The following is an 11175-nucleotide window of genomic DNA, read 5'->3' on the forward strand; positions in this document are numbered from 1 at the left end:
TTCCCTTAATCTTTGGGCCATCATCCCTTTTTTATACTTTTTAGGCTTCCCTTCGGCCTACATTCCTTTAATCTTAAGGCCACTTTTCCCTTTATCTGCTTCTATAGGCCTAACTTAGGCTCACTTACCTTTAATGTTAGGGGCGCTTTCCTTGTTTTCTTATGGCCCTATCTTCAGCTCTGACCCTTAATATTAGGGCCATTTATGGGCCTATTTTGCGCCCAATTACCTTCAATCTTTTTACGGGCCTCTTTTCTGGCCCCCGTTCCTTTAATCTTCTGGCAACTTTCGGCCCAGTTACCTTTAGGAGCACGAGCCTCTTTTAGCCCAATATCTGTTAATCTTATAGGTCTGTTTTCGGCCTAATTTACTTTAATATGGAGGGCCTCTAGCCAAATTACCTTATCTTACGGATCTAATTGCAACCCCATAACCTTTAATCTTTCTAGCCTATCTTCGACTCAATTTCCTTTAATAGTACGTGTCTTTTTTTTACCCAATCACTTTTAATCTAACGGGGCTCTCTTCAGGCCAACTATCTTTAATTTTACTGGCCTCTTTCATTAATTTCCTTTAATCTTCCAAACCTTTTTTCAACTCAACTCATTTAGTCTTCGGGCCTCTTTCCAACCCACTGTCCTATAAAATGACGGGCCTCACTTCGGCCTTATCACCTTTAATTTTACAGGCATATTATGGACCCAAATCACCTTTAACCCTTGGGCCATTACCTCGTTTTCTATTCTTATAGGCCTCCTCTAGGCTCACTTTAGTTCAATCTTCAATGAATTTTCCCTTTTATTCGAACGTATGAGCCTCCTTTTTGAGCCTTTCCTAAACTAAAAGGCTATCGTCAAGAGTAAAAAGAAAAGGTTGGAACTTCAGAAATGCTAAAGTAAAAAATATCATTAAAGAATACTTTAATTATCTATAATATATAATCAGTTCAATTTATTATAGAATTTTGAGCAAACTACAACTTCAGTAAAAGACAACTGTGAAGGACATTCGATAGCTAGAGCTAAAAGGATATGAAGAATTGAGTAAAAAATGATGGGGTAATCAACATAGCACCAAGATTTTTGTGTTTCTAGGCCAAAGAACAATTTACATATAGCAATTGTCTAATACCAAAAGGTAGAAATTAATGCAGAAATGTTTTTTACTTCGTTATTAGATTGTAGTGAGGATACCAATGCTAAAATCTAACTCTTCTTAATCTTTCACTCAAACTGCATGTACATAACTAGTTTGTTCACTAACTTGTGCATAGAAGAAGACACACACACACACACATAGGAACTAATTAATTGGTTCGATGACTTGTACGTGGAAGAAGACAATACAAGGATAGGCAATTCATGAAACTCTGTTAACAACTTGGAGATGGTATCTGAAAGTGTTTGAATTAAAAACAGTGAAACAGTAAAGAAATCTGACGAAAGTGTTTCTTGTAGTTGCTAGAGTTTGAGGTGTTTGAAGTGTGTTTGAAGAACAAGAGAATAGAAGAGAAAATAATATTGATACTGCACTCTTTGATTAAGAATGAATTACAAACAGAATTACTTAATTGTTGACAGCAATCTCGTACATATTTATAGAAGCAAATTACAACTGAAAATGCTAAAATAAAGACATGATCTATTAACAAACTAACAGATTAACAAATTTCTAATGACTAGGACAAGCTATTATTATTGCAGGAAAATATAAACTAAAAACAGGATCTTTGACCGCAACATCTTGAAGCAAACTTCAACACTCCTCCTTGCTTTAAGAAGTGCAAACTCCTAACATTTTCCTTAGATACTCAAACCTACTTACTGAAAGTGGTTTGGTAAATAAGTCAGCAAGTTGATCTTCAGACTTGCAATAAATTAACTTAATATCACAATTTTTCTGCACCTCCCATAAAAAATAAAGCTTGATGTTGAAGTGCTTTGTCTTCCCATGAAATACTGGATTATGAGAGATTGCAATAACAGCTTGATTGTCTACTAAAATCTCTGTTGGTTCTCTTTCCTCCATTTACAAATCACTTAAGATTTTTTGAAGCCATAGAGCTTGGTTTACTGCTGTTGTAACTGCAATAAATTCTATCTATTCAGCCGTGGATTGTGCTACAATCTCCTGCTTCTTTGAAGCACCAAGAGAAAACTCCATAACCAAGATTAAAACAATATCCTGAAGTGTTTCTCATATCATCAAAGGAACCAGCCCAATCACTATCTGAAAATCCATACAACTTGAAGCTTTGACACTTCTTAAATTTGACCCCGTAGCTGACAATCCTTTTAACATACCTCAATATTCTCTTTGTTGCTCTTAAATGTAATTCACTAGCACCATGCATAAAACGAGATAAGAGACTTACAGCAAATAGAATATCAGGCCTTGTTGTTGTAAGATACATTAAACATCCAATCATGCTTCTAAAGTATCCTTCATCAACTTTATCTGCCCCATCATTCTTGCTTAGCTTTTCCTTTTGGTTCATTGGTGTGCTGGTGGCTTTGCACTCTTCCATCTGAATTTTCTTCAATATTTCCTTTGCATATTTCTTCTGGCAGATGAAGACTTCATTCTGGCTTTGCTTGACCTCCATTCCAAGAAAATAAGTCATAAGATCAAGATCGGTCATTTCAAACACATTCATCATTTCTTGTTTGAATTCTTCAACCAGCAATTCATTACTTCCTGTCACCAAAAGGTCATCAACATAAAGGGACACTATAAAAACATCATTGTCCTTCAGTTTGACATACAGAGTGGCCTTGGATAAGCTTTTTACAAAGCCTAAATTTAGCAAATGCTCATCAATCCAGCTATACCAAGCTCTAGGAGCTTGCTTCAGCCCATAGAGAGCCTTTTGCAAAAGGTAGACCTTATCCTCTACTCCTTGAATCATAAATCCATCAGGCTGCTCCACATATATTTCTTCTTGTAAAACTCCATTTAATAAGGCTGATTTTACATCCAACTAAAACACTTTCCAGCCCTTCTGTGCTGAGATTGCTAGCAGCAATCTGATTGTGTCCAGTCTAGCAACAGGTGCAAACATGTCAGAATAATCAACACCAAAAATCTGAGCATACCCTTTAATAACAAGCCTGGCCTTGTGTTTGTTGATGGAGTTATCTGCATTCAGCGTCGTTCGATATATCCACTTCACTCTATAAACTTTTCTGCTTCAGGTCTGTCAACTAATGTCTAGGTATTGTTTTTCTAAATCATTGACAACTCCTCTTCCATGGCCTTCTTCCATTTGCTGTCTTTGAGTGCCTCTTCATATCCAGCAGGTTCATAAAATAAAATTTTGCATCTTTGATAGATGTCTGACAGTAACCTTATGCCTCTAACTAGAGGATCATCTTCTAGTTCATTCTGCCACTAAGGAGCTATTTGATCTTCAGAATGAGTGCTCTGTTGAAGGTTCTTCCAGTCCAATTGCTCATCTTCATTGAAGTGTACATCCCTTGTAATTGATATCTTTTTTGTTTGTGGATGATACACTTTGTATGCTTTGGAGACTAAGTTGTATCATACAAATATGCTTAAAAGTGCTTTTTGTATGCTTTGGAGACTAAGCTGTATCCTACAAATATGCTTAAAAGTGCTTTCTTATCAAGCTTGTCATGCTTGACCTGAGGAATGTGGACAAAACACACACTGCCAAATACTTTAAGAAAGTTCAGTGAAGGTTTATATCCATACTAGACTTCAAATAGTGTTCTTTCATTCCAAAACTTGGCTGGAAGTCGATTTTGAAGAAAGACTGTTGCATTTGCTGCCTCTGCCCAGAATTCTTTAGGCAACTCCTTGTCATGCAACATACACCTAGCCATCTCCATTACATATCTATTTCTCCTTTCACTAACCCCATTTTGCTCTAGAGTGTAAGGAGTAGTGAGCTGATGTTCAATTCTAGCTTTTTCACAGAATAGATTAAATGTTGCTTAAGTATACTCCTTCTCATTATCTGATCTTACGCTTTGAATCTTGCAGCCACTCTGATTTTCCACCATCTTTTTGAATTTCCAGAAGATTCCAGCAACCTCTGACTTAAACTTCAAGAAAAAAATCTAGCACATCCTTGAAAAATCATCAATGAACACAATGTAGTAGAGACTACCTTTCAGTGATGGTGTTCTTTGAGGTCCTGCTACATCTGTGTGAATGAGTTGCAGCTTTTGAGATGCCTTCCAGGAAGATTTAGGAAAAGGCAGCCTTCTTTGTTTGCCAAATTGACAAGCATGACAATTCAATATTTGATCAGCAAGAGCAGGCAATCCTCTTATCACTTCATTCTTCTTCATTGTCAGCATTCGCTGGAGATGAGAATGCCCAAGTCTCTTTGTGCCAAGTTTCAGTGATGCTTGTATTTATGAAATAGGCTATATGCTCCTCCTCAGTTGGAAAAAATGAAAAGCTTTTCCCTTTCATTTTGACTTGTAAAATTTTCTGGCCAGCAGCATCATATATGAGGCAGCAATGATCTTCAAATGTAACTTTGAATCCCTTTTCTATTAGCTAACCCAGACTCAGTAAATTTTGATCAATATCAGGTACGTAAAGAACATCTGAAATAAATTTTGTACTTGAGTTTGTTGTAATTAAAATGGTTCCTTTTCCCTTTGCTGAAATATAATCACCATTTCCTATTCGAACCTTTGTGATTTCAGTAGATTGCAAGTCTTTAAAAAAGGTTCTGTCGTATGTCATGTGGTTTGTACAACCACTGTCGATCAACCAACATTCTAAGGAGCTCTTGGTTGAAAAACAGGTTGCCACAAAAATCTAATTTTCATCATCTTTCTCATCAATTTGAGCATCTTTTTCCCTCATCTGAAATTTGTTCTTACATATAACAGCCTCATGTCCAAGCTGATTGCACTTGTTACATTTTGTATCAGGCCTTTTCCAGCATTTGAATGGTGGATGACCTGTTTTGCCACAATACTTACAAGGTGGATAGCCTCTATTTGAGTTTCTTCCTTTGCCTTGATTTATGGTGCTGGCAGTGGCTTCATTGATTGAAGCCTGAAATTTCTTGATGAATTTCCTTTTGTCCTTATCGTGGTCCTGATGCTTAGCTAGTAAAGCTCCTTTAGCAATCTGATCTTGCCTCATAAGCCTCCGTTGCTTTTGAGCTTATAAGGCATTCAATAATTCTGCCAGGTGATCTTGCACAGATCCTTGGTATTCTCCAAGGTGGTTATGGATGCTTCATACTTCTCAGGTACAGTTACTAGGATTTTCTCTACAATTCTGGAGTCAAAGAAACTTGTATCTAGCAGCCTTACCTTGTTGATGATTCCAAGCAATTTATCTGAGTACTCTTTTATGGACTCAGAATCCTTCATCCTCTGCAATTCAAATTCTCTTATCAAGTTGAGACTTTGCATGCCACGAATTCTTTCATCTCTTGCGTATTCCTTCTTCAAGTAATCCCAAACATCCTTTGCTGATTGAAGTGACATAATTCTGGTGAAAATGGTTGTGGAAACAACAGCAAATAGACATGCTTTTGCTTTTGATTTCCTTGATTTTCTCTCTTTGTGGTTTTTGATATGAGCCACTGTTGGATTATTAGCCAGAGGATGCACTTCATAATCTTCCTCAACAGCTTCCCACAAATCCATAGCATCCAAATAGGTCTCCATCTTCACTGCCCACAGTTGATAGTTTTCTCCATCAAAGATAGGAGAAGACATTTGAGAAAAACTTGTTTCAACCTCCATTACAGGTCCCTTCAAGAAGATAGCTTTGATACCAAATGAAAGTGTTTGAATTAAAAATAGTGAAACAGTAAATAAGATTTCCATATTTTAATTTGAACAGTGGCTGTTTTTTACTGTTTTATTAGCAAGAAATCTGACGAAAGTGTTTCTTGTAGTTGCTGGAGTTTGAGGTGTTTGAAATGTGTTTGAAGAACAAGAGAATAGAAGAGAAAATAATATTGATACTGCACTCTTTGATTAAGAATGAATTAAAAACATAATTGCTAAATTGTTAAGAGCAATCTCGTACATATTTATAGAAACAAATTACAATTAAAAAAAGCTAAAATAAAGCCATGATTTGTTAACAAATTAACAAATTTCTAATGACTAGGACAAGATATTATTATTGCAAGAAAATATAAACTAAAAACAGAATATTTAACAGCAGCATCTTGAAGCAAACTTCAACAGTATCTGTGATACTCCCAAGTGAGCCTTTGTTCCCTCCGTCGACCACCCAAGATTCGTTCCTGAGCAAGCTTTCAAGACCATCAAACGTTTGTTTCGATCTCAAGAGATTAATTAGCGTTCCAAGAGGATGCGGTTTGATGCTTGTGGAAAGAATTAATAACAATGCTGCCATGTTGAATCAGTAGATAAATTTGAAAAGTGTCACTTTCTTGATCAGCTAGCAGCTGGTAATAATATTTTTTGTTGGAGGGGTGATAAATGACCTTGCAGAAAATGCAACTCGCTTTCTAGTTTCCTACACTCAGAAGAAACAACAAATTAAGGTATAGAATGAGAGAATCATAAGGCGGATAATCTTATGCCATAAAACGTTATAAACTAGGCCTGTCATGTGTTATATTTATACGGTGCCTGCACTTTCTAATTGTCTCAAGCTGCATTCTTGATCAAGACTTCACTTCACCATGGTGAGTCTCAGGCCAAAGCCAATCATGAATCAATACACTCATTGAGTCTTTAACATGCCTAAATTATGTGGGTGCATGCAGGGAGATGTGGAGGGTAGCAAGGAATATCACGTGCCCCTCGGCCTTGCAGGGAAGAAAGGGAGAGGTGGATTTAGGGCTACCATGTTTGTGTATGGTATGCAAGAAAATTAATCGTATTAGCATCATTAACCATTCAGGAAATTAAGAATTTTAATGTCTATGCCTGTGTTGACCTCTCATGTCTCTTGTTTTACTACAGGCTTGGTGGCATTGGATAGCATGGGTTTCGTAGCAAACACGGTTAGCTTGGTTCTTTACTTCATGGGAGTGATGCACTTTGACATACCAACCTCAGCCAACACCCTAACAAATTTAATGGGTTCAACATTCTTGCTCACTGTTCTTGGTGGCTTCATCTCGGATGCCTACTTGAACAGACTTCATACTGTTCTACTTTTCGGCTTTCTTGAGATTATGGTATGAATTTAATTAGTTGGCCCTGATCAGCTTCTTTGATGCAAATCTATAATTTAGCTTTCATCTCCTCCACGATGAATACTGCTTACTTGAACAGGCTATGGTGTTGAAACGATTCAAGCTCATGCAAAAAACATGCACCCTCCGGCATGTGGCAAGGCAAGTTGTGTGGAGGGTGGTATAGAATTTTTGTTGTACTTCACGCTGGGTTTGCTAGCATTGGGTTCTGGGGAGTTAGAGGAGCTCTACCAGCTCTTGGTGCTGACCAATTCAATGAGAAGGGCCCAGAAGGAGTCAGGGCACTTGCAAGTTACTTCAATTGGATGACACTTAATTAGCACTGTGGTTGGAGCTGTTGTTGGAGTCATGCACGGGCATTGTTAATCTTAGAATGTTTCATGGTTGGTGGAAGGGGTTTCTGGTATCAACTGTGGGGACCTTCATTGGTTTTGTTATTCTCGCCGCCGGGAAGCCTTTCTACCACCTCCGACCATAGTTTTAAGACCCGGCCCGGTGGTCGACCCGGTCCAAGGCCCGGGTTCCGGGTTTTGACCGGGTCTCGGCCGGGTCGCCGGGTCGGCTGGGTCAAAAAAAATTTTAATTTTTTTTAAAAAAATCAAAAACGACGTCGTTTTAACAAAAAAAAAAAACAAAAAAAAAAATAAAAAGTCAACGGGTTTGGGGCTAGATGTTGACCTCTGGCCGGCCAATTCCCAAACGGGTTTTGGCCTTCACCGGTCCCATGCCCGGGTCGGCCGAGGTCGAGGTACAACCAGGAGACAGTCCCCTTATCAGGATTGCACAGGTATTCCCTAATATTCATTCTATTGCTCTCTCCATGTATTTAATTATAGGGTCTGTACGTATGCACAACCGCCTAACATTCGTTCATTGATTAATCTTCCTATTTAGGTTTTTGCTTTGGCCATTAGAAACTGACGATTGCCATTGCCAAAGGCTGAGGAATTGTATGAGATCAGTGACAAAGAAACCATCGCTTATGAGGAAAAACTTGAGCACACTGAACAATTCAGGTAGCATAAGTCATGACTACCAGTCTACCTACCATATATGTAGTGAAGCAACATGTTCCTTAATTAGTTATGCAGCCTGCAGACAGGACAGGTAGCGTTTGTTTTCTGATGAAGTTTCAATTTATTGAACAGATTCCTAGATAAGGCTGCAATTCTTCCTGAAGGCATGCAACCAGCGCCATGGAAAGTTTGTTCTGTGACACAAGTCGAAGAAGTGAAGATCCTAACAAGATTAATGTTAACTATATTAGGCAGCACCATCATAATGAACACATGTTTAGAACAGCTCCAAACCTTCTCAGAACAACAAGGAAACGATATGTATCGCAAAATTGGCAAACATGATTTTCCTGCCCCGTCAGCTCCGGTAATTCCACTCGTGTTTATGGTCATACTCATACCTGCCTATGAGTTCTTCTTCGTTCCTTTTCCTCGGAAGTTCACTGGCCATCCGGCAGGCATCACGCAACTTCAGCTTGTGGGAGTTGGTCTAGTTCTCTCTGCCGTTTCAATGGCCGTAGCTGGTATAGTTGAAGTAAAAAGAAGGGACCAGGCACTTAAAGGTCATCTCATAAGTCTTTTCTGGCTTTCCTTCCAATATGGAATATTTGGAATAGCAGACATGTTCACCCTCGTAGAACTATTGGATTTTTTCTACAAGGAGGCACCTTCAAGCATGAAATCACTGTCTACTTCATTCACTTGGCTATCGCTGTCTTTCGGCTACTTTTTGAGTACTGTTTTTGTGAATATATCTGATAAATGCCGTCACCAAAAGAATTACACCAAGCAGACAAGGATGGTTACATGGGCAATTGTTGGACTACAACAATTTGAACCTGTTCTACTGGTTCTTAGCCATCCTCAGCTGTCTCAACTTTTTACTCTATCTCTACTCGGCCTCATGGTACAGATATAAACCGGATGACACAGAGTCTAATAACAAGCCAAAAGCGAAGGATTCGGATGAGGGATTGCTTCTTGCCAAGGAAAGTAGCGGGGCTAAGAAAGATGAAGAGGAAAGTGAGCAGAATGCAGCAAAGAGGAATGAAGAAGAAAGCGCACAGGAGACGGATGATGCTGAAGCAAAAGCTCCCTCTTCTGAGCAATCCAACGGAACAAAATAAAACGAAAAAGAAATTAACAATTTTAATGAAGCCCAGCCCCCCCACCCCAAACATCAAAAAGTAGAAGAAGAATTGAAGATGCTCATTGCAGCAACTGAATGAAGCTATTGGCAGAGATTGTCCTGGTTTTGGGGTGATCAGTTTGATGTTCCTTTTAACATTTTCACTTGTTCTTTGTTTGATGATGAGAAAAATAATGAAAAATGGGCCTTGTTGCATGTTGGAAAAATTAATAAATTGAGTTCAGTAGGTCAAGTACAGAAGTTGGAGGTTAATAAGATTGTTGCTCTTGTGTATTTATAACCCCTCGATTTGTTCCTCTCCAAATAAAAGCTAGGGCTTGAGAAATTGAGGTGCATGCTTCCGAAGAAATCAAGAAGAGCGAGTCAAGTCCATGGGCCAGTTAAGCTCACATGAAGGCCTAGTGATCCTTGTATTACCCAGCCCAGCCTGACCCGGACCTTTGTGCTCTTGACGAGCAAGAAGTTAGACACCATTCGCATAGCTTCTGCTTCTTGTTTACATCATTACAAGTAACATAACCAAAGTACTAGTGATCAAACAGTCAAGGGATTTCGACTGTAAAATTTAAACTTAGTTTAAGTGTAAATTTATTTGAATAAATCTACATGCATAAGCTATTAGGTACAGTTTGGTTAATATTTAAGAATAGAAAAGAACAGGTGCTTGATCGAAGAAATATGTTTTTTTAATAAATTCATATCGTTTTCGAAGCATGAACAATAAGAGATATACTACTCTTTATAGAAAACGAATATATATTTAAAATATGAATATAATTAAGATCGATTACAATCCCATGGCAACTTGCAAGAAATCTGGCACAATAAGAAGCAATCATAGCAAAAAGGGCACCGACAGATGAAATGAAGATGGGTGGCCCACCATCAAAGAGAGATCATGCTCAAAGCACATGGAACCAACCTCCAAGGTTGATGCTGGACCAGGTGCAGCGTGCAAAATATCCCCTTGCTGGAGCACATCTCCCATGTATCTTAAGTGCATCTCTTAGGTTAAATGGATATATAGCTCTTAAATTAAGATTAATTAGTGTTAGACTTGAGTGTGTACGCGCATCGATTAATCAATTTCATGTCATGTGATTTTGTCATGGGATCGAGTCCCTCCATTTACATCCTCTTTACTTTGCCGGTGCATCGAGGAGACGGTCCGTCCGTCCACGTGCTTCACCGTTGACTATTTATTGTTGATGGTGCAATTACAAAGTTAACAACTTCTGATCCTTTGATGGATGTGGAGTGATTTTACTGTGTTATTGATAGGTCTCAATCAACAGCAAATATAATATTAGCGTAATATGACTTTCTTAAGGTGAAAGCTAAACCACAATTGATTCAAGAAATTCTCCGTATATTTATTTCCTGCTAACATTCCAATAAATAAAGTTTTAGCTTAACAAATCAGCCTTAATTTCAGGAACTAACTAGCCTTATTTTAAGGGAAATACGTAACAACTTTTGAATGAGTAAACAATGCAAAACAACAGCAATAAAAAGAAATATAAAAGCTGATACTTGGTCTTCACTTCAAGCTAAAAACTTGGGATTCTTCTTAGGGATTCTTTCAGATCTTCTTGGCCTATCAATATTCCCCCCACTGACAGGAACCTTGTCCTCAAGGTTCAATGAAGGAAACTGAGTATGTAACAACATGGTGTTCTCCCAGGCAGCATCGTCAGCAGACAACTGCTGCCATTTGACCAAACTTTCTTCCATAAATTTACCCCCTATTTAATCCAACGTGTCTCAAGGATCTTCTCTGGAATTATAGAAACTGTTTCTTCATCTGAAATTGGGGGCAGCTCTAAAGTAAC

At 38.2% G+C, this 11175-nt stretch overlaps 1 pseudogene; it reads left to right on the forward strand.

Moving 5' to 3' along the window:
• The first annotated feature begins 6715 nt into the window (after positions 1 to 6715).
• Positions 6716 to 9320, forward strand: LOC118035021 (protein NRT1/ PTR FAMILY 4.5-like; annotated as a pseudogene).
• The last annotated feature ends 1855 nt before the right edge of the window (positions 9321 to 11175 follow it).

This window comes from Populus alba, chromosome 5 (genome assembly GCF_005239225.2).
Source record: "Populus alba chromosome 5, ASM523922v2, whole genome shotgun sequence".
NCBI lineage: Eukaryota > Viridiplantae > Streptophyta > Magnoliopsida > Malpighiales > Salicaceae > Populus > Populus alba.